The sequence below is a fragment of the Vicugna pacos genome, chromosome 11 (genome assembly GCF_048564905.1).
Source record: "Vicugna pacos chromosome 11, VicPac4, whole genome shotgun sequence".
NCBI classification, from domain to species: domain Eukaryota; kingdom Metazoa; phylum Chordata; class Mammalia; order Artiodactyla; family Camelidae; genus Vicugna; species Vicugna pacos.
The window spans coordinates 21,211,238-21,235,691 of NC_132997.1; the positions used below are offsets into that span (position 1 = coordinate 21,211,238).

General features: G+C 43.5%; 1 long non-coding RNA gene across 3 annotated transcripts in view; it reads right to left on the reverse strand.

Moving 5' to 3' along the window:
- Positions 1 to 847: 847 nt before the first annotated feature.
- LOC140699186 (uncharacterized) overlaps positions 848 to 24,454 on the reverse strand; it is a 48,526-nt gene continuing 24,919 nt past the window's right edge. The window contains exons 1-3 of one of the 3 annotated variants that reach the window (XR_012077195.1): positions 17,525 to 17,609; positions 4,911 to 5,165; positions 848 to 4,567 (exon numbers count right to left, since the gene is read on the reverse strand). This is a non-coding gene — a long non-coding RNA (uncharacterized lncRNA). Of the gene's footprint in view, positions 4,568 to 4,910; positions 5,166 to 5,846; positions 5,940 to 17,524; positions 17,610 to 24,454 lie in introns of those variants that run through there. The other 2 variants (XR_012077193.1, XR_012077194.1) reach the window with 2 other exon arrangements.

Genomic DNA, 24,454 nt, shown 5'->3' on the forward strand with positions numbered 1-24,454 from the left:
CATCACCCACTGACACTTTTCCTGCTGATACTGAGAACCTTTATTCTGCCGAGAACTCTCTTGTCCCATCTCTTGTCACAAGTCCCTGAGGCTTGTAGATTGAATCTGACTTCCAGCCCTAAATCCCCTGGTGGTCTACGGTGTTGCGTCTGATTCATGTCTCTCCTCTGTTCCACCCCAGGGGGAAGATGTGTCAACAGGGAGCAGGAATGAGGACTGCATGGTGTGGAGCATCCAGACAGACTGGAGATGCTTGTGGCAAATCTGGTGCCTGCTGTCCTGGGAAGCAACCCCTCCTACCTACATACACTCCTGGGCACCTACAGAACTTTGGCCACTGCCTACAAGGTGCTGAACCTTCTATTCCAAAGGTGAGCACCCTGCCCTCATGGGACATCGGTGATGCAGCCACATACTAGTGGTGAGATGTGGGAATGTCACTCCACCAATGTGAACCTCGTTTGCTGCTCTGCACCCTCGGGTGAGAGAGCATCGGGCCCTAGGATGATACTAAGAACAGAGAGGGCCCTTCATGGAAAGTGCTTTCTGGGGCCCTGGCCCATGGAAAGGTCAGCAGGAGGGGCTGTGGTTGTGCTAACTGGTCATCTCCTCCTGCCCTTGAGGCGGCCTCTGCCTCCTGCATCACTGAATGTGGCCTTGGGTTAAAATGTTTTCCTATTTCAAGTGTAATTTGTGATTCCATTAGCTGCCCCTATCCTAGGTCAGTGAGAGCAGGGATCCCTGGGTGGGAGAAGTGGGGTCCTAGGCCCACTCAGCTCTGTGTGGTGGGGTTGGTTGGGCTCATTCATTCCTCAAGTATACAGGAAGTCCACCAGGGACAGGCACATTTATAGGAATAACAACCATTTAATGCACTGAGCAGACAACAGCCCTGCCCTCCAGGGCTTCCATACTCCCAGGAATCACACTGTCACACTAGACATCACATCCAGCTAGCGTGCTCAGGACAGTCCATGTGACACCATCCTGGCTTACATCCTTCCTTACATCCTTCCTTACACTGATGAGGATGGACCCCCGTATGAGCTGAAATGGGGAGTTTCTTTGATTGAAGAGAGGGTCTCCCTTGCCTAAATAAGTGTGGAGCTGTGGACTGTGTTGATAAGTTGGGGGGGCAAACCCTGAATCCCACACATCCTATGATTTTGGCTTGAGAGTAGAAGTTTTAGGGCTTCTTCTGGCAAAGGGGAAAGGTCTCTGGAGACCCAGAGAGCTGCTGTTGTGGCTGTGGTGCTGTGAGAAGCATCTAGGAGGTCAGAGGTCAGAGTCAGCCCCTAAGTGAACCCACAGCCATCCCCTCTTCATCCCAGACCTGTCCCCACCTGCTTCGTGGGACCCAGAACATAATGGGTGGAGAGCATCCTGCCCACACTCTGGTGAAGCCTTAATGGTGGGGACTCAGCTGGTGCTCAGGGGACCCAGTGAGCCTCAGGGGACAGCTGAGTCCACCCTGTGGGAGGTGAGTGGCAGGGACAGGAGGAGACCCAGGCAGGGTCCCTGGAGGATTAGGCAAAAGGCAGGGACAGGAGCTAAAATCTGAGGTGTGAGGAGGCCCGTGGGCAGCCTGGGTGGCAGACACAGCCTGTCTATTTCCTCCTGGGTCAGACACTCATAGAGCAGCTCCTGTATCCCCAAAATGGCAGTGCCAAGAGCAGACAGCCTGCCTGTCCTCACAGAGGTGCCACCCAGTGGGGGGGGGGCTGGGGGGACAGAGCAGTGTGTCAGACATCCCTGAAAAGGGGAGAAGTGGTCAAACCGCAAAGGGATTTCCCTTCAGAAGGCTTGTAGCAGCCCCTCCTCTGAGTCCAGGCCCTCCTCTGCACAGACTGCCAGGTGAGATGGGACATGGAGCAAAACTGGCCTCTGGATGGGCAGAAGCCAAGGGCAGAGTGGCCCATGTCCCTGCAGGGCTGCCATGAAAGCACAGCATGGAAGGCAAGGCCAGGTCTGTCACTCTGCTTCCCCACTACTACCCCCAGGGCCATGTCCTCCGTCCTGGGCACCTGGCTGCGCCCTTACCGAGAGGATTTCCATCAGCCCCCAGAATTTCCCTGCCTGAAGATGGTACTGGCTTATGCAGAGCTGAGCATGCCTGGCTCAGACCTGGAGCACCAGGCCCATCTTCTGGCAGAGCTGGGGCTCCCAGAGGCAGAGGGTGATGATGGGGAGGATGCAGGGTCGGTGATGGGCTGAGTCAGGAGGGGAAAGCACTGGACCACACAGAGGAGAGCCTCCTGAGGCTGGAACTGGACCAGGAGCAATGGGGAGCCTCATATCATTTGCCCTGGACTGCATCTGAGAATGCTTCTTGGGCATGGGATCTTGGACTGAGGCTTCACTGACTGGCAGTGAGGGCTTTCCTATTTTGGGGAGACATGTGGAAAAGCAGTCATATTGATGAGAGTTTCCCTTCTTGGAGCTACAGCGGCAGCTCAGAGCAAGCTCTGGAAGCACCTGGAGACCTAAAGCCTGCTGCACCTCTCCTGCCCAGGACAGCTCCAGAGCCAGAGCAAGCTCAAGCCACAGCCCTTGCTCAAGTTCAAGGGCCAGACGAAGGGATATACCAACTCCAAAACCAGAGCCAGAGCCTGCTCCCGCCCCAGCTCTCATTTAAGTTCAAAGCCAGGAAAAGCACCCGCACAGGCGCCAATTCCACAGGAGGTTCAGGCATCAGCTGTCCTCCATCTCAGATCCTGAAACATCAGGAACAGCTGCTCTAGCACTTCCTCTACCACCTCAGCCAGCTGCCTGCCCGGCCTCACATCCAGAGCCTCAGCCAACCTCAGCCAGAGCTCCCCCACTGGCCCTGGGGCACCACAGTGCTTTGGCCCAGCTGTGACCCCACAGGGTTATCCAGTTCTAGATCAGAGACCAGAACAAACCTAGTTCTTCTAGTTACTCAGGTGCTAGAGCCAGGTCCTCCCCGGATACACCTAGAGCTGCTACCGGATCAGCAAGGAACACCAGCACGCACAGTGCCTTCAGGGCCGCGGGCTGAGCTGCCCCGGGTGCCAGCAGCTGCACTGGAGATGTCCTTCCCCTTCTCTGTAATTCCTTCTTTAAAAAAAAAAATAAATTTGTTATATTACATACACTAAATTATTTATTCTATGACATAGTGACTTTAAAGTTAAATTTTTTGATTAAATTCTAAATGTACTTGGCATTAAGTACATTGACAATGTTACAATAACCCCTTTTAACGTCTATTCCAGAACATTCTCATCAAAGGAAAGTACAGTATGTACCAGTCAGGCTCTGCTGCCTCCCCTCCCCTTCAGTGCTGGGGCACCAGCTGTGCCTGATGTGTCTGTGAATTTACAACCCCTGGGTATTCTTATTGGTGATATCATGTTATAGTAGTCTCTTGTGTCTGTCTGAGTAATGTATGAGGAGACTGATTATCATGGGGTTTATTTTGCTTTAAATATAAATTTTAAATATTAAAAATATGCCATGTCACGAAATTAAAGGCAAGGCCTTGGATGTGTTCCCTCCAGCAGAATTCCCTAGCTGCAGCAGCGGCTCCCACTTGAGATCATATGAGCAGAAAGATTTGTGACAAAACATATCAGGTGCTCAAGGAAACTGCAGGAAGGTCGGAGCTTCAGGTCAAGAGCTTCAGAGATGAGCACAGGCCCTTCCACCCCTCAGGCTCCCCCAGCAGTGACTCCCTGACTCATCCCTGGTCCAGACATCCTGTGGCTAACATCCTGTCATTCAGCTTCTGCAGGGGAAGGGACTCTGCCTTTTGCCCTAAACCACAAATGGGGAGGAAGGAGGGCCAATATGTCCATCAATGTAAGGTCAAGGGGGTCCCATGTTTTGAGTTAGTGAGTGAGATGATGGTCAGTGACCTCCCTTCTCTCTACCCAGAGTTGGAGCCCCCGGTGCAGAGAACATATGTCCTCACAAAAAGGAAATTCCAAGCTTTCCCAGGAGGGGAAAAACAGAAGCCCCTGTTTAAATTAGGAGCAGATGAAGCAGAGATCCAAGGGCCCAGGGGAAGGCCTGCTTGGGCTGAGGCTCTGCACTGATGCTTAGGAGCACAGGCTGAGTGTTGGTTTGTAGGATGTTACTAAGAATCATCATTGCAGAGTCTCTATGTAAAACCAAATTTGCCCCCAGAAAACACATTCAGTACAGATCCTCAAACATCCCTTTTCTACCTTAGATCCTGTAGAAGGTTGAGATGTGTAGCTCATAAGTAGAGAGAATGATAGGGGATGGGGTGTCCACAGAGTCAGGGCAGCTCAGGTTGTCTGACTTGGCAGGAGGGGACCACTCTCATTGGATGCCGATATTTCCCTAATAGAGCAGAAACCCAGAATACCACAGGCATAGAGTGGTAAGGTTTTTCCTCTCTCATGGAAAATAATTACGAGTGTAGAGAGTTCATACTGTCAACAGCAAACAATGGTAGTCAGCCATTATCCATCTTTCTGCCCCTTTCAGTATTTTTAGCTGGTGTTCATCCTCAAGGCTGTCTCTTGGTCCAAAATGGCTGCTGGAGCACGGGACTTGATCCACCACCATGCGTTCACCTCTGAGGCAGGAAGGAGGAAAGAGGAAGGGTCAAAGGGCCAACTCAGCTGCATCTACTCCATCTAAACAGCCTCCCTCAAACCCACACAGTCCACACAATCCTATTGCTCACTTCTAATCTGCCTGAAGTTGATCTGGCCACTTTCAGCTACAAGAGACCTTAGGAAGTCAACCATTGATATGGAGAATTTCTGTCCTCATTTAGACCATTTTTCTCTTCTTAAGTAAAAACAAAAAAATGAAAGCCATGTGGTGATGCCCTGGGCTGTTTGCCTACACTAAACACCAAGAAGAAGGGGAGGAGATGGAGTGATTTTCAGGTGAGTTGGGTTTCGTTTACCCACCATAGAGGCCCTCTGCTCGGTGTCTCTTCATTCCCAGGGGAATTAGAGATGCAGTTTCTAACCAGGATTTTCTAGAGGCAAAGATTCTTTCATTTCCCAGGCAGGCGGCTGGAACCACAGTGGGGCTTTCATCTGCCTGTTCCTTGGAAGCAGCTCAGAGAAGATCCTCTTCTGTTCCCTGATGAGGTGGACAGAGGTGGAGGATGGGAACTTGGGGAAGCATTATGTCCAAATCGCTGGATCAAAAATTGAGATCTGCCAAAAAAAAAAAAGTGTCATCAAAAATTAGGCCTATTGGACACCCACACTTTCAGCCTAGAAGTACATACGACATCAGAGTGATTATTAGTAAAAATAGTTCACATCCAATAAAACTCCACATGGTCAAATGCACTACTGACTGATGACACAAGGAAAATACACTACTGAACAATTTTGGTACCTGCTGTTTGACTCAGGTCAGTTGATGGGATCCAAATAATGGTCACTAAGGAAATCTTACAAAGGCAGACTCTGTAGTCATTAAATTATGTTTTGGACAAGAAATCTTACCACGTATTTCTTTTACATTTGATCCCAAGTGAAATACTTTCAGTAAATGAAAAATAAACATGGCTATCCCTGCGTCAGTCCTGAGGCTGGGAGCCGCCCCCAGCCCCCCATCCCACCCCCCCAGGAGCCAGTGCGCAGGCCTGAGCAGAGGCAGGTGTGAGGGCTGCGAGGAAGGGGATTCAGCCCTGAACTGGGTGGGTTCCTGGGAGGCCCTGGGTCGTGACAAGGAAGTTGAAGACTGAGTGGGTCACTGACTATGTGACCCTCCTGGCGGCCTGGGAGAAGCACAGAGGCTGGTAAGTGCAGCCCTGCCTGTCGCTCCTCCCCGCCCGCCTGCGCGCCAGCAAGGGCCCCGGGTCTCCAGCTGCCAGGCCGCGATCCTACCCGGGTCCTCGGCTCCGGGGCGGCCGCTACCAGTCGCAGCCGCTCCGCTGTTGGCAGCGTAAGGCCGTTGGGCTCGGGCCACGAAGGCGGGCGTTGCATGGAGGGCGTCCCTCCTGCGCGCGCCCCGGGCCCACAGGGCAGCGGGGCCACCCCTCTGGCGCCTGCGGTGGCGGTGGGGGCGGGGCGGGCCCTGGCCTGGGGCTGAGGGCCCCGGACTTGGCCACTTGCCCTGAGGCTCGCGGGCTCTGGACCAGGCGGCCGCCTGAGAGGAGCCACAAAGTCGGGGCCGTGGGGCTCGTCTCCCCTCGATGTGTCCAGAGCTGTGATGTTGCTTTTGGGCTCTGGTTGCTCATTGATGGCGGGTGCGGAAACCGCATGATGTCCCTCGACCACCAGCTGCCTGGAGAGCGTATTCAGATAGCACTTCTTAAAAGACATAAGGGGTAGGATCAGATCCAAAAGGCTCCAGGTTACCTTTGAGCGTTTCACCACTTTATTGACAGAAATGACAATTACTGACTCTCAGAGCGCCCCTTGGAGGGCAAGTTGTGACATACTAAGATCTATTCAAAATTAGAAAGACATTGCCACCTTTTGACATTTTTGCATCTTGAGGGCCTTCTGAACAGTGTGTGTGTGTTTCCTGTTGGTGGTACTCTTTTCCAGCAACAGGCCGTCTTTTGGAGAAGCAAGGTTACTCTCAGTTCAATGAGCATTTAAAAATTCATTTTGAGCAGTTACCATAGACACTCAAATATTTGAAAATTCTAATCATTAAAAGGCTTGGTGGCTTTTTGTTTTGGCGGGATCCTGTAATAAATTTTGCACGAGGAAGGGAAGCCGACGGAAGAAGGAGAAATGCTTATTTCATGACATTCTGCTATGCACTGTTTCAATTTTGAATATGTAATTGCAGGTGAATCTCAGATTGGCTTCAGCAAAGGCATATGCTCTTTTAGAATACTTTGTTTGTCCTCTGGATTTTTATGTGCTTTTTTTTTTTGGTACAAACATGCCTCGTTAGCAGGCTTCAAATCATAAATGAAGATAGTTAAAACAAGGGATCACTGTAATTTACAATGCTTTGTAAGATATTGTCTTTCTCTATTAAAATTTTTTCCTGATGCACCAAATTTTCCACACAAAACACTCAGAAATGACTTAAATAAACAAACAAACGAACAAAAAACCTACTACCCTTTGTCTCTGATTGTGAGGCAGCCAGCACATCATCTCACTGTTGAAGACAACGACCTGTGACTGAAAGATGGGGATGGAGTACAGAAGAGTCTCCTGACCTAGAAGTGGCTGTGGCCTGTATCCACCAAGAGGTCACTCCCAGTCAATGAGTCTTTCCCAGGCAGCATGGGATTTTAATTACTTTCATCTAGGTTTAGTGAAGTTTCGACAGAGGCATTTGCCAGTGATTGTGTTTTATGAAACAGCCCTGCCTGTGGGGACCTGGGAGAGGCAGAGGCATGTTCATCAAGCATCGACCACAGCAAACATGAGCCAAGAAGAGCAAGTGAGAGAAAGGGGAGCGAGAGAATCAGAGAGACACTGTGACAAAGACAAAGACTGACAGGGAGCAAAAGAGACAAAGAGAGACTCAGAGATCAAGACAAAAAGACCAGCAAGGAAACTGCCAGGGTTGACAGTGAGAGGAAGCTGGAGAGAGACAGGGTGCGTTAGCCAGCTCATCCTGGCCTTGGGAAGGCCAGCACTGTCTCCCCAGTCCTGGGTACAGGGGAGATGACTGTAGGAGAAATGATTCCTCTCTTTGATTGTAGACAGTGTGTTTTCTAGAATTCTGTGTTCTTATTCAGAGAGAAAAATATTATTCTTCAGATAGTCTAGAAACACCACCAGGGGACAGATGGAGCCTACCCCAGACTGCAGCGTGGTACCAGCACAGGTCTTTCTAATGCCACCTGCTTCTTGGTCTTTCTAGGTGCTTTGGTGAGTCTCCTGATATCAGGATGTCATTGCTTTAAATAATGTCCTGAATTGTACTGGAGCTGTTTTTGTTGGAACTTGGAGTCCTGGGAGGGTATTGGTACATTTCCTACGCAGGGACCTAGGGGGAAATTTGGAAGGAAGTGGGTTGGCTGTCCTTTTTCAATATTAGGCTTGAACTGGGAAGATTATGTACATATGGTCTGAACAAACTCTTTGCTGGTTACATGAGGGACTGAGTATGCTCATCTCTGAAGAAAAGGAATCTGCTTTTTCTGGCCACAAGGCATTCTCTGGCAACTGAGAACCCAGTGGAATGTCTGCGGATCTGTCCTCTTGATGGGTAGTGTTCCTGCAGGGGATCCCATGATAGCAAAATTATGTCAATTCTGCTGGACAGTGGGCACCATAAGGCCGATCACCTAGTGCTCCAAATCCCCCCAGCAGTTCCTGCTGGAGAGGGACAGATTAGAGAGTCCAACAGACCCAAGAAGAACTCCTTAGGGAGCTACACTCAGAAGCAGCGCACTTTGGATCCATCACTAGGCCCTCAGAAAGTTTTTCAGATCATAGCTGATTTAGGACACCAAATTAAAGATGAGAAACTGTAGCTCAAAAGCTGAATGGCTCCTGGAGAGGCAGCCACTTGATGGATCTCTGGCTGGCTTCTTCTCTTGCAATGCTGGCAAGAACTCAACATTGAAATGCCAGGATGAACCTCTTTCGACATTCCAAAACTGTAGAGAAAGCTGACTTGATCAGACATCTTTTCAAAATGCTGACCCTGAGAGAAGAAAACTATTCCTAGGAGAAAAATTCAAGTTATAGCTATTATCATGTCCTAGAAATGTATACATAGCCCTCATCACCTAAGACTACACACTTGGCTTAATTAGCAGAACCTGAAAGGGGAAAAAAAAAAGGCTTTTTGAATTTATTTTCTTTTTATTGAGTTATAGTCAGTTTACAATGCTGTGTCAATTTCTGGTATACAGCACAATTTTTCAGTCATAAATTAATATACATATATCCATTTTCCTGTTCTGTTTCACCAAGAGCTACTAGATCTTGAAAATATTTCTCTGTACTATACAGCATAAGCTTGCTTATGTATTTTATATATACCTCTCAGTATCTACACATCTCAGACTCCCAGTCTATCCCTCCCACACCCTTCCCCCAAGGCAACCACAAGTTTGTGTTCTATGTCTGTGAGTCTGCTTCTGTTTTTGTATTTAAGTTTACTTGTTGTCTTCTTCTTTTTTTTTTTTAGATTCCACATATCATATACTTTTTTTCCCTATCTGGCTTACTTCACTTAGAATGACATTCTCCAGGGAACCCATATTACAGCAAATGGTATTATGTTGTCATTTTTAGGACTGAATAGTATTCCATTGTATAAATATACTACATCTTCTTTGTCCAGTCATCTGTAAGTGGATATTTAGGCTGTTTCCATGTCTTGGCTATTATAAATAGTGCTGCTGTGAACATGGGGTTGCAGGTGTGTTTTTGAATTAGGGTTCCATCTGGATATATGCCCAGAAGTGGGTTTGCTGGGTCATATGGTAAGTTTATTCCTAGTCTTTTGAGGAATCCCCATACTGTTTTCCAGTTGCTGCACCAAACTGCATTCCCACCAACATTGTAGGAGGGTACTCTTTTCTTCACACATTCTCCAGCATTTATCATTTGCGGACTTTTGAATGACGGCCATCCTGACTGGTGTGAGGTCATATCTCATTCTAGTTTTGATTTGCATTTCTCTGATAATTAGTGATATTGATCATTTTTTCATGTGCCTCTTGATCATTCATATGTCTTCATTGGAGAATTGCTTGTCTAGGTCTTCTGCCCATTTTTGGATTGGGTTTTTTTTTCTTATTAAGTCATATGAACTTTTTATATATTCTGGAGATCAAGTCCTTGTAGTTTCATCCTTTGCAAATATTTTCTCCCATTCCGAAGGTTATCATTTTGTTTTGCTTATGTTTTCCTTTGCTGTGCAAAACCTTGTAAGTTTAATTACATCCCATGTGCTTATTTTTGCTTTTATTTCTATTGTTTGGGTAGACTGCCCTAGGAGAACATTGCTGAGATATATGTGAAATAATGTTTTGCCTGTGTTTTCTTCAAGGAGGTTTACTTTGTCTTGTCATATGTTTAAGTCTCTAACCCATTTTGAGCTTATTTTTGTGTACAGTGTGAGGGAGTATTCTAACTTCACTGATTTACATTCTGCTGCCCAGTTTTCCCAACACCATTTGCTGAAGAGACTGTCTTTATTCCATTGCCTCCTTTGTCAAAGATTAATTGACCAAAAGTTTGTGGGTTCATTTCTGGGCTCTCTATTCTGTTCCATTGATCCATATGATTGTTTCTCAGGAGGGCCAAAGGGACTCTTCTCCACTGAACAGGAATTAGACTTGTGAGAAGAGGGACAAATCATGTGATTTCACACCACCTGATTAGGATAAGGGGTGATCACCTGTGGCAGACTGGGCGACTGCTGGCCTGAGAAGGGAAGCCACACAGACAGTAAAGAACAGCTTTTATTCTCAGGGATGCCATAGGAATTTTTCTCCCCTGAACTAGGGACTTAAGTCTTGTGAGAAAAGGTGCAAATCTTGCAAGATTTGACTCCAGCTAAGAGGATTCAGGGTGATCACCTGAGAGAAACTGGGCTACAGCTGGCCTGAGAAATAAATGAAGGCACACAGACAGGAAAGAAAAGCTTTAAAACTCAGGAGAGCCAAAGGGATTCCTCTTGCTTGAATAGGGGACTCAGGCTCTCGAGAAAAGGGGCAGCTCTCCTGAGACAGCTGGGGCTTCCGTGAGAGGATGTGTGCTCACTGAGATGAGTCAGACTGCATTCACGATCATGTGAGAAGAAAATGCGTCCTTTCAAGATAGGTGTTGTCTCCGGAGCTATGAATAACACCATCTGGCGATGGAGCCCTTTCATCCCTTCAGAAAAAGAACTGACCTGATTTCCAATAAGGGGAATGATTTTACACCAGAGGAGAGGCCTGAATTCAGCAAGAAGAGGAGCAAATCTCATGAGACCTTAAAAGGTTTCAGGATGACCACCTGAGGGAGGCTGGACTACAGCTCGCCTGAGAAGGGAGGATGCACAGACAGTAAAGGAAAGCTTTTATTCTCCGGAGAGCTGAGGGATTACTCCCCCCTGAACAGGGGACTAAGTATAGTGAGAAAAGGTGCAAATCTCATGAAATTGCTGAGGCTTCTGTGAGACAATATGTGTTTACTGAGCCAAGGGAAGCTGGATTCACACTCCTCAGAGTGCAAAAGTCGTAGAGGATAGGATTTGGTCTCAGGAGTGAAACAGGGCACCATCTGAAGATGGAGTCCATTCTTCCCTTCAAATAAAGGACAGGCCTCATTTCCAATAAGGGACATGACTTTCCCATATAGGAGCAGCAAGAATCCATGTGAAAAGTGGCAACTCTCATGAGACTTGGCCCCACATGGAGAGGATTCTTGGTGATAACCTGAGAGAGGCTGGGCTACTCCTTGCCCGAGTAGGTAAGACATACAGACAGTAAAGAAAAGCTTTCATCCTAAGGAGTGCCAAAGGGAGTTATCTCCCATGATCTGGAGACTTAGTCTCTTGAGAAAACTGGGGCCTCTCTCAAGATTTGGCTCCACGTGATTAGGATTATTGGGGATCACCTGTCACAGACTAGGCTACTGCTCGCCTGAGAGGGCCAGCCATACAGAATGTAAAGAAATGCTATTATTCTCAAAAGGGCAGAAGGGATTCTCTCCCCTGATCAGGGGACACAGTCTCAGGAAAACAAGGGGCAAATCTTACGAGGTTTGGCTCCACCTATAGGTTATTCTCGGTGATCATCTGAGAGGCTAATTCTGGCCTGAGAAAGGAAGTCATACAGACAGTGAAGTAAAGCTCTTATTCTCAGTGGCTCAAAAAGGTTTCTCTCTTCTGAACAGAAGACTCAGTCTTGAGAGAAAATTGGAAAAACTCACGCAATTTTGCTCCACCTGATTAAGATTAGGGGTGTTCACCTGTGAGATGCTGGGCTGCTTTTTGCTTGAGGAGGGATGCCATACAGGCAGTAAAGAAAAGGTTTTAACTTCAGGAGTGCCAAGGGATTACTCTCCTCTGTACAGGGGATTTAGTCTCAGGAGAAAAGGGGCAAACCTTGTGAGATTTGGCTCCACCTGATCAGGATTATTGGAAATCATCTTTGAGAGGCTGGTCTACTGCTCACCTGAGAAACGATGCTATACAGACAGTAAAGAAAGTATGTTATTCTCAGGCAGGCCAAAGGGAATTTTCTCCCCTGTACAGAGGACTTAGTCTCATGAGGAAAGGGACAAATCTCAGGAGGTTTAGCCCCACTTGAAGATGATTCATGGTCATAACCTAAGAGAGGCTGGGCTGCTGCTCGGCTGAGAATTTCCACCGCCGCCACAGAAGCCTATGTACTGCTCTCCATAAAAGAGGCACATCAGTGTCACCCAGGGCTCTGTGACTTTTTTTCTGTCTGCCAGATTCTGTCAACCTGCCAGGCCTTAAGAGAATGCAATACACCACCGCTCCCCTATTTCTTAAAATGTAGAAAGCTCTTGGTTTCCTCTACATAAAACCTCTTTTTAATGCCTTGACTGATTTAGAAAATGCCACAAAACATGGAGAAGAAAATAATGATCACTTCTGACACCACCTCCATGTTCTCCCCCACCCTCCTGCAGCTAAAAGCTGCCATGTGGCCCTCTCTGAACAACTACATTGGCTAAAGCTCTGATCCTGGATGATAAAAAGGTAAAGACCCCAGGAGAAAGACTTTTCCCTTCTGCCTTCCCCGTTCTTCCTTCAAACATGGAATGTGGACAGCAGATCCAGAAGAGGCTGCTATGTGACCTTGAGGAGCCAAGCAGAGACTGACAGCCTCACCCCAGATGGCAGTGCTGCCAGATGACAGCGGTTGGCTTTCTCAGCCCTGGACACAGGACAAATGAGACAGTTCAACCATTGACTTGCTCAGCTCCTGAAGTAAAATTTTCAGCTATTAGTAACAGAAATGCTAACTGTTAACCATCAACATGAAACGACTATTTATCTTACGATGTTTCTCTTCCTGTCATTTTCTCTGTTCACTTATAATTTTTACATACAAGCTGACAAAAGGATCATACATGAAATTATTTTATTTTCATTTGTTTATTATCTGTCTCCCCATAGAGTGGTAAGACTCATGAAAAGAAAGATAGGGTATATCTCATTTATGATTTTATTTCCTGTGTCCAGAACAATGCCTAACATGTCTCAATGTTCAATAAATGTTAGTTAAAGTTAAACCAATGAATTAATTAGTAAGTAAATGAACATTTTAATGTGAGCCCTTCCCTGGCTGCGAATTTATTTTCTGTTATCTTAATTTTTTTCCCCTGATGACAGTTCTCTCCCATGCACATGTCATTATTTAACCAGTCACTTGCTGATGGACTTTTTTTATGCCACTATAAAAGTAGTCATATATGCATTTTGGGTCTTATGCAATTATTTTTATGATAAATGATTAGAGAGGAATACATGATTTAAATATTTTAATACATATATCCAAAATTGTCTTTGAAAACAGTTTTTAGAACCAATTTACATTTCCAAGAGAAAATCATGACTGTTTCTCTGCATCTCCACCAACATTAGGTGTTAATAATTTCTAAAGTTTTTCATTTTGGTAAGTGAACAATTATATCTCAAAGTTGTTTTAATGTGCATTTCCAGATCACTGGAGTCACAGAGTGTTCTTTTGCCAGTCTGTGGCTCTTTTGCAGGGCTTTTCAGGTCCTAAGCTTCTAAGGGGGGTGCGGGACCTGCATCTGCCATGGTCTATTGGAGGTGTGTGACCACAGATGGTTAAAGTAGGGTTGGCCAGTGTTCAAGGCCCTCAAGGAATTGTAGGGGAGGAAGCCAAGAGCTAGACCCCTGAAGCCCCTGAGATTCCAGGACTAGAACCATTGAGCTGGGACTCTTCTTTACTGGAAGCTGGACCACTTCCCTAGTCCCTTGCTAAGGGCCATGTTGGGACAGACACTTGTTCTGGTGTGAGGTTCAGGTGTGATGGCAGGAATTTGGGTAGCCCCAGATGGGGCTAAGACTGCTTTTGGGGGCTGGCATGGGCCAGGGGAAGTTGATGTCAGGCCTTGAGCTACCTAGAAGGCTGTTAAGAACTTCTGAGAAGCCCAAGCAGGGTTAGAAGATGATGAAGGAGAAAGGGAGGGCCATTCCAGGACACAGAGGAAAAGGCACTGAGCCTCTTCAAGAATGAGGTGCGCTCATGCCCAGATCAGCCCTGTCTTCAGGACCACACAGCCAGCCACAGCTTGGAGCAGAGACCCCGGTGCAAATCCTCATGGCCACAGTCTACATCAGCAGGTTACAAGTCCAGAAACACAACCCCTCACACTGCATTTGCCCACTCCCTTAACACCCCCCCAAACCCCACCAGATGACATCACCTCCCAGCCCAGCCCTCTCCCTAAAGAAGGCCATGGTGGAAGTTGTTTAAATATCTCCTGCCCCCACCCTACAACCCTAAGCCAAGCCCTGCAACACAGCACAGTTGTTCCCATTTTACAGATGAGGAGATTGTGCACCAAGTCAAGACCATTTTCTAGTGCCTCCAGACTGCACAAAGGACAGAGAAAGAGCTACAGGAGCCCCAAAGTGTTGGGACCCTCCTGAAGGAGGATGCCAGGAGCTGTGCTGGCAGAGACAACAGTCTCCAGACACCCATGCCCAGCATGCCAGGCCTGATGGGATCCTGCCAGGGACACAGACCCAGACTTCCCAGGCTGGACCTACTGCTCTGAGCAGAGACAGCATGCTGCAATGCTGCCCTATGCTGGCAGCCTGGGATCAGGCCTGATTATGATGGGCATGAGAATCCCAGGAGACAGGACCCGGTTGGAGGATACAGGCACCTTGACCTGGGTGGGGACTGCTGTGGGAAGCTGGGCAGTAGTTCGATCAGAAGCTGGGTAGGCCCTGATCTCAGTGAAAATGGCAATACTTGCCATAATTTTCCATGAACTAGGCATGGCTCTAATGCTTTACATACATTATTAACTCATTTACTCTTAATTCTTAATAGGGGAAGCATGCTAATTTTTCTCATTAGAAAGAGGAGGAAACTGAGGCACTAGAAGGTTATGTAAGTTGCCCATCTACTAAGAGACCAAGTACAATTTGACCCCAGGCAGTCTGACTCTACAACCCTTTAAACTATTTGCTTGTCAAAAACAGGAATAGGAGAGTTTACTTTTATGTGTCTCAACATGGTGTCACTTTCTGTGGTTTCTAGAGCCTACCTCACCCCCTGGCCACTGCTGCAGAAGAGCAGACATCCTATAGCCCTGACTATAAACCATTCTCTGCCTGGGTCACTTGGAAGGACCAAAACCCTGGATTTCACATGGGCCTGGGACTACTTTGAGCCTTTCATGGGAGTTAACAAGGCAAGGATCTTGGCAGAGCCCAGACTTTAAGGGAATGGCCTAGGTCTTCCTTGTCCAAGGCCACCCAACATCAAGAGGACAGCCAGGTGGGTCTTTGTCTAGAACACCTGTATGTGCAGGGTGCATCCTCTGAGCTGCAGACAGCTCTGGTCCCCCTCTACTCTTGCCCTGGTTACTGCAAAAGTTTCAAGCTCAGTCCTCTCCAAACCATAGGTGAAATGAGAACATCCTGCTTAAGTCTTTACTACAACTCAACAACAACAAAATAAGTAAATAAAAAATGGATGAAGAATACGACCCAGCAATCCCACTCCTGGGCATACATCCAGAGAAAACTCTAACTCCAAAAGACACAGGCACCCCAATGTTCACAGTAGCACTATTTACAATAACCAGGACATGAAAGCAACTCAAATTTCCATCAAAAGATGAATGGACGAAGGTGTGGTACGTATATACAATGGATACTACTCAGCCATAGAACGAGAATGAAATGTTGGCATTTGCAGCAACATGGATGCGTCTAGAGGTAATCATACTAAGTGTAGTAAGTCAAGCAGAGAAAGATAAATATATGATTTCACTTATATGTGGGATCTTTAAAATTAAAACAACAAAGAAAGAGACTCATAGACATGGAAAACCAGTGTAGAGTTACCAAAGGGAAAGGGGAAGAGGGATAATTTAGGAGTTTGGGATTCATAGATAAAGACAACTATATATAAAATAAACAAGTTTCTACTGTAGAGCATAGGGAACTGCATTCAGTATCTTGAAACACCTAAAAATAATGAAAAAGAATATATATTTATATGTACGTATAATTGAATCACTATGCTGTACACCAGAACACAACATTGCAAATTAACTAATCTTCAATTAAAACAAATGGGTGAAGGATTTTAAAAGATATTTCTCCAAAAAAGATACAAAAATAGCCAAAAAAAATATAAATAGAAACTCAGCATCTTTAGTTATTAGGGAAATGCAAATTAAAACCATCATGTGAGATAACACCTACACCTATTAGGATCTAAAAAAAATTTTTTTAACACAAGTCTTGGCAAATATGTGAAAAAACTAGAACTTTTGTGTACTGTTGGTAGGAATATACAATGGTGCAGATGCTATGGAAAACAGCATATCAATTCCTCAAGAAACTAAAAATAGTATTACCAAAACATTAAATTGTGTAACTACCTATGGTGGTGAATGTTAAATACACTTATTATTGTGATCATCTCACAATGTATACAGATACTGAATCATGATGATTTACACCTGAAACTAATATAATGCTATTTTCAATTCTATCACAATAAAAAAAACTAGCAATATACAGACTAAAAATTACATATGATCTAGCAATTCCACCTCTGGGTATATGCCCAATATAACTGAAAGCAGGATCTCAAAGAAATATTACTACACCCGTGTTCACAACATTTACAATAGCCAAAAGGCAGAAGCTACCCAAACGTCCATTAGTAAGATGAACAGACAAACAAAATGTGGTATATATGTACAATCTGACCTCATAATGGAAGGAAATTCTAACGTGCTACAACACGGATGAATCTTGAGGACATAAGGCTTCCAGGATAAATCGGTCACAAAATGATAAACACTCTATGAGTCCATGCGTATGCAGTCCCTAGAGTAGTCAGAGTCATAGGGACGGAAGGTAGAATGGAGGCTGTAAAGAGCTAGGGTTGGGAGAGGAGGGAAAATGGGGTGTGGTGGTTTAATGGGTACAGAGCATCAGTTAAGGGAGATTATAAAAGCTCTGGGTCAATGTACAATTCTGTAATGTCTGTTTTATTCAAAATTTGTTCAAAAATTAATTTTGCTTAACTTTTTTACATTTAATTATATAAAATGCTGTTTATTGTGTATAAATATGAAACATCTAACAGAATCATCTAAATAGTATTTCAGTATCTAGTATATTTAGGTAACACAGATGCTTTGAATTAAAACTCATGCTGATGGCCTCCTGGAATACCAGTTAGAATACAGATAAAAGGACTGCACTTACCTTGCTTTATCTCTTCATGGGAAAACACTATGTATTATTAGATTAAGTAATTGTACAACTAAGGTTGAAAGTGACAGCAACATTATTCACTGAACCAGTGTGTATTTTATTACTAATTAATCAAGCCATGAAAATTATACATGCCAGATAAATACCAATTTTACCAGTTTTGTACCTTTCAGGGCATAGATGTCCTTCCAGATGTTTTCCATGAGTAGTTAGCTCTCTCTGTATTCATAAGCAACACAGCAAGTTCTTAGTCTAGTCCATCATTATATATTCCCTGGGAATTCCCTCAGAGATTGACAAAAATGATAAATTAGCTGTTGATTCAAGATCTGTTCTTTTACTTTTATGTAATTTCCTAAGAAGCTTGAAAGTCAAAATTCTACCATATAACTTGTAATAGAAAATATCCAAATGCACAAACTGGTGCAGAGGGTGTGTAACTAAATAAAGTGGAAGAATTGATAAACAATACAAAAATCATGCTGAGTAACTTTTATCATTTACCACAAATGAGTCAAATAGCAACTTGCTTTTACAGCTCTGGAGATGGATGGTTGAACATCTGTGTGACTATGCTTAAGGGCCGTTGAGTCGTTCACTTTAAAATGGTTAAAATGACAAATTTTATGTTATGTGTATTTTATCACAATTAAAAATTTAATTACAATTAATTAAATAAAATGAATCCTTTACTGGCTTCTCTGACTGCTAAAAATTTCAGACTGCTCAAGCTGCAATGAACACCTTTCGGACTGGCACTCAGTAACACCTCCTCCCCTGGGAACTACACCAACACTCAGGGCTGCAACAGTAGTGGAGGTCTTGCAAGAGCCTGCCCCAGGCTACACACGATTGGTCTAGAGATGGCCACTCATCCAAACTAAGCCAATCAGCACCCTTTCCGAATGCTTCCCCTCCCCATCCAAAGAATTCAGTACCACTAAAGAGCCATGCTCTTTCCCACCTTTCAGCCCTGGCTCATGCTCTTTTCTCTCCTACAAATACCTTCTCTCCTGAGTTGTCCAGTGAAAATTTACTCAACCTCTAAGATAAATTCAAGCCCCATCAACCAGGAAGTCTTTGTGACCCACACCCCGGATGGCACATACAACCCACCATCTGGTACTGCCTTTGGCTGTAATGCTCCCCTCTCTCTGCACATGTCTGTTAAGTCTACTGGAACCCAACTTGCTGGAAGAGTCTCAGAAGCAGAGGCTCATCTTTGTGTTCACACTCCCCAGGTTAGGATCTGGCACCTCGTGGGTGCCCTGAGTTTACAGAATAAACACTTAAATTCCAAGTAAATATCACCAAACCTCTTTCATAGAACCAACAACTGAGGCTCAAAGATGTGGAAATCCCAGTCCAAATTCCTACAAATTCTAAGCATCTCTGTGTCTCATCCTATCCCCCAGGCCTCTCAACTGCAAAAACACTTCACTAAGCACTTGGAACTTCTGGTTAATCACATAGTCAATAAAAAGCCCACATGTTGATATAATGTAAAGTACAACAGAAAACTAAGACAGAGAAAATTCTTTAAAGCAGGAGAGAAAATAACAGACTCCTTTGACTGACAGTGGGCTTCTCAAAAGTGCGCACACACACACACAGGGCAGAAAATAGTGGTATGAAACTCTGATGTACTAAAGAACATTTCTGACCTAGAATTCCAGACTAGGGGAAAAATAGCTTTCAAGAAAGAGGGTGAAATATTGATTTTAAAGCAAACAAAACTGAAAGAGTTTACTGAGAAGCAGTTTGCACTAAAGGAAATGCTAAAGGAGGTATTTCATGCAAAAGAAAAGTGATCCCAGGAGGAAGGACTGAGACACAAGAAGGAATGGAAAAGAAAGGGCATTTAATAGGTTGGTAGTTATAAATGAGCACTGTCCACAACAGTGATGTCTGTGGAGTAAAGCAAAAGTAAAAGAATGAAAATACAAGGCAGCAGATATGTTGTCCAGGAAAATAGTAAAAATACTGGTTAACTGTAGAATTGGTAAATTAAGAATGCAGATTTTAATTTAGGGGAAAATAACAGACACAAACAAAGAGGGGCAGAGAGGAAAGTCAAGGGGGAAAGTGGAGAGACAGATAACAAACCCAAGGAAGCAAGAAAGGAAAGGAAAGAAAAAGAAAGATAAAAGAGGATGATGAATAGAAAGAACAAAAGATGTTATTTTTAACATGAATACATTGATAACTATATCAAATGTAAGATAATTAAATGCTTTGGTTAAATGGCAAATAGTTGTAAATAGGACTTTTAAAAATTCAACTATATCTTTACAAAGGTCACATCTAAAACATAAAGATACAGAAAGACTGTAAGTAAAAAGAAATAAAAGAAATACGCTGTGTGAACACTAATCCAAAAAGAGCTAGTGTGGCTATGTTAATATCAGACAAAATAGATTTTAAAGTAAAAAAGTATTCCTAGAGATTAAGAGGGTTATTACATGGTAATACAAAGTTCAACTTACCAAGGAGATGTAACAATTTAAGGTGGATAAGTACTTAAAAAAGGAATCTCAAAATATGTAAAACTCAAAACTACAGATATAGAAAAACCAAAATATCATTGGAAGGATTTAACACAAGTCTCTCAGGAATAGCCAGAAAAAGCAGTCAAAAGCAGTTAAATTCAGTGAAAAAAAAGACAATTTGATCAATATAGCTATTAACACATATAATCTAATGACACACCTACAACTCACACCCAGTGAGAACAGATTACACATTCTATTTGAAACATTTACAAAAAGACCATGCTTAATTGAAAGAGTAGTAAACATGAGTTACAACAATGCAAATCAATAATGGCAAGACATGATGAAAAGATAATGAGAAAATCCCTATATATTTCAAAATGGAGAAATACATTCTTAAACAACACAGTGGACAAAAAGGAAATACCAAATGGAACTTAGTAACTCTTTAGAACATAATAATAACAAAAATTCCACAAATAAAATTGGTGCAGCCACTATGGAGAACAGTATGAAGCTACTTTTAAAAACTAAAAATAGAGTTACCATATGATCAAGGAATCCCACTCCTGGGCATGTATCTAGAGAAAACTCTCACTCAGAAAGACACATACAGCAGCACTGTTTACAACAGCCAAGACATGGTAGCAACCTAAATGTCCATCGACATATAAATGTATAAAGAAGATGTGGTATTTAGGTGGAATACTGTATGAATTAATGCCATTTGAAGCTACATGGATGGACCTAGAGATGATTATCCTACGTGAAGTAAGCCAGAGGAAAGGTAATATCATGTGATATCACTTACATGTGGAATCTAAAAAAGTGACACAAGTGAATGTATTTATAAAACAGAAATAGACCCACAGACATAGAAGACAAAATTAAAGTCACCAAAGAGGAAAGGGGAGTGAGGAGGGATGAATCTGGAATTTGGGATTAACAGATACACACTACTATATATAAAATAGATAAATAATAGGAACCTACTGTATAGCACGAGGAACTAAATTCAATGACTTGTAATAACCTATAATGAAAAATTATCTTAAGTATGTTTATATATATATAACTGAGTCACTTTGCTACATACATGAAACATTATAAATCAACTATCTGTCAATAAAGAAAATTTCAATGTTACATGTCAAAATTTGTGCTTCTAAGTAGATTTTTAGTCTTGAAGTAAGAAATGCAGCAAACTAATGAGAAAGCATCCATTTTAGACATTAGGGAAAAAAAGTAAAATAACCCAAAACCATAGAATAAATAAAATAATATGAGTGGAAATTAATAACATATAAAAAAAATGCAACATATAAAATGGAGAGATCAAAAGAAAAGAAAAAGCAAGGTTCTTTGAAATGACTAATAAAGTTGAAAATCCTTGGCTGGCAAGAGTGATCAGAAACTGAGAAACAGAGAAAGAAAACAAAAAACAACCAAGATTTTAAAAAGAGAAATTAATTAAGAATCCTATAGATATGGAAAATAATGAGAAAATACTATGAACAATATTTAAAAATTCAGATGACATGGATATATTTCTTTCAAAAATACAATTACCAAAATTTATACCAAAAGAAATGTAAAATCTAAATAGTCCTATAATCATTAAAGAAATATACATCTTCCAGATCCAGTGACTTCACTGATGAAGTCTACCAAACATTTAAGGAAGAAATAATGTCACTAGTACAGGAACTCCTAGGAGAGCAGAAAAAGAGGAAGCAAACCCCAGCGTGGTCACAAAGCCAGCAAAGCCTTAATACTGAAACTTCACAGAGACAGAGAAATAAAAATTACAGGCCAATGGCCTTCAAGGAAGTAAACACCAAAACTGTAATCATAACAGCAGCCAAACAAATCCAACAATATATAAAGAGGATAATACATTGTGAGCAAACCAGTCTATTCTAGGGACAAAAGTAGTTTAACACTGGAAAGTCAATCAGTGATATTCATCGCATTGTAATGGACTGAAAGAGAAAAAGAAATAGCATTTACACTGGCGTCAAAAACTATGAACAATGTATGGACTATATGGATTGAAAGTGTGCAGGAAGAAAACCTTACATTAGCCTTTATTGACAAGTATCAAAGAAGACCTAAGTAGATGGAAAGATATGTGATGAATAAACACTGGAAAAGTAAGTATAGTATAGATTTCAATCCCAGTCAAAATCCTAGCAGAGATTTTGGTAGAAGATGTCAAAAGATTCTAAAATTTGTAGGGAGTGTAGTGCCGAGATTGCCAAGACACTCTTAAAGAATGAGATGGGAAAACATAGTCTACTAGACAATAACACCTGTTATAATGCAATAGACATTCAGACAGCATGCTGTTGATCTAAGTATATAAAGACAGAATGGAACAGAACAGAGAGCCCAGAAAGGACTCTTATGTATACCAACACTTGATTTCTGGCAGAAATGCCACAGCAGGTCAGTAGGGAAACAGCATTCTTTATAAATGGTACTTAAATATTCACATGGGAAAGAGACTACTGCTTCACACCACACACCAAAGTAAATTCCAGGCAGACTAAAGACCTAAATAGGAAAGAAGCTAGAAGGCATTTAGAAGTTTAAAAAACTAGAAATTTTTTTTAATATGGATAATTTTTATTCCAGTCATCACTATTAAGAGTAGGAAGCTCAATTCAGTTTAAATTTTAATATTGGAATCCACATTTTTCTACACAATTATCTTGGTAAAGGAAGTAGTCAAATGACACTTCAAAAGAAAGTAAACTCTTGCTTATTGACACCTGAACACTGCTAAATGTTGGGTTTTTTTGTTTGGTTGGTTTTTGCCACCTTACTTTTAAAAATTGGTATTTCCTGACAGCTATTTTAAGTGACTCTTCTAGCCTCTAGGAGAATCTCAGGCCCAGAGCCCCACAAGGACTCTAGATACAGGCTGCACTAAACTTCCTAGTGCAGTTTTTTATTTCTCCTTCAAGGACTTCAGACTTGAATAGTCTCAGCATTCCTTTAATCCTATAGAATTGTCTCTCCCACGTTTTTTAAGTTACTATTGTGATTACTTTAGTGCCTTGTATGTGGCCTTCAGAACAAAGACAAGGTCAAAGTAATGAATATTGGGTGCAAAGTAATCAAATTTTGTGAAAGGAGATTCTCAAACCTTAAAGGTACTTTTTTTTTTAATCCAGAGATTTTTGTGGGTTTAAATCAAAAAGTAAAATAAATGTAGCAGCTGCCTTAGTTCAGACCAGGAGAAAAAAAGCCTCCAAAGTAGAAGTTTGAAGAAGTTTGCATCACGAAATCAGCAGATAACCAAGCAGCAGCACTATGTAAATAACACTTCAAGCGGTGACTAATATTTTTTAGGATGAAGACAAGTTAACATCAGTGATACTGGAAGGTACTGAACGTACACCAAATGGCAATAATGAAATGGCTTCCCAGGTTCCAGACAAAATACTTTATAACTCAGCAATCTGAAAAACATCAGCCCAGGCTTTATCAAAGGACAGCCATCTCTTCAAGTTGCTGTCTAGTCTGAGCCACCGCTATTCATGAGACAAAGCTCTCATTTCACTAAAACCACTCCTGGATTTCCTTTTGCCATCCTCTGCATACCAGCAGGCCAGCCTCTCTTCATTCACTGCTCACAAACTGGGGGGCGGGGTGGGGGAGGCCACAGATGTCTGGAAGATACAAAGTAGGAGACAATGCTCCCTCCCAGAGGGAACAGGAAACAAAGGACACACTACACCCGACAGCCAAAGCTTTCAAGGTGAGGGGATTCAGAAGAGGGCTGTGAGAACTGAACTTCCAGAGTCCATGTTCCCAGTCTCCCCAGACAAAACACGCCCAGGAGTTGCAACACCGGAATCTCATTTGGGCAATTTCACAGCAAGAGAGAGAAAAATCACTCCACTGAAAAATGCTCCAAAAATCAAGTTTAGCCGACACAAAACTATCCGAATAAATAATCCCTATGAACAGCATTCTCCAAGTAGTCAGAGCCCGCAGGTCACTTGATAAGGGCCAGTAAGCCAGTCGTCCTCGCCCTAATTTTTACTAGGGTCTAATACTCACCGCCAGGAATCCAAAACTCTAGGACCTTGCATGTCGCTTTCACTCACCTGCACTGTGCAAGAAAATATACATACAAGATACGGATTTTATACGTGCAAACCTTCCTGGCACATCGCACCATCTGTACTAGAAGTTTGGATCCTCCAAGATTTAAAGTTGCTGGGAGTTAGACAAGTGCCAGTGCCAAACTCACATAGGCAGAACATTAAAACAGATAATAACAATTCTCCTAACAATTTGTCCTTAAGAAGGAAGGAGGGAACCTGGTGGGAAAGTCCACTGGCCCCATCCCCATGGCAGACAGGACCTGGGGTGGCGTCCCAGGCCCAGTGCCCTAACCCCAACCGCCTGCGGAGGCTGGCGCATCCCGAGGCAGTGTCCCTCCCTCAGACTCAGCCGCAGCAGCCCCGGACAGAAACCACAGGACCCCCCTCCCCAACACCCTGCCCGCCAGCCCAGCACCCTGACGCGCCATCGTAGCACTCCCTCCCCACAAGCCAAGCCCCCAGGGACCACGAAGAGTGGCGGGACAG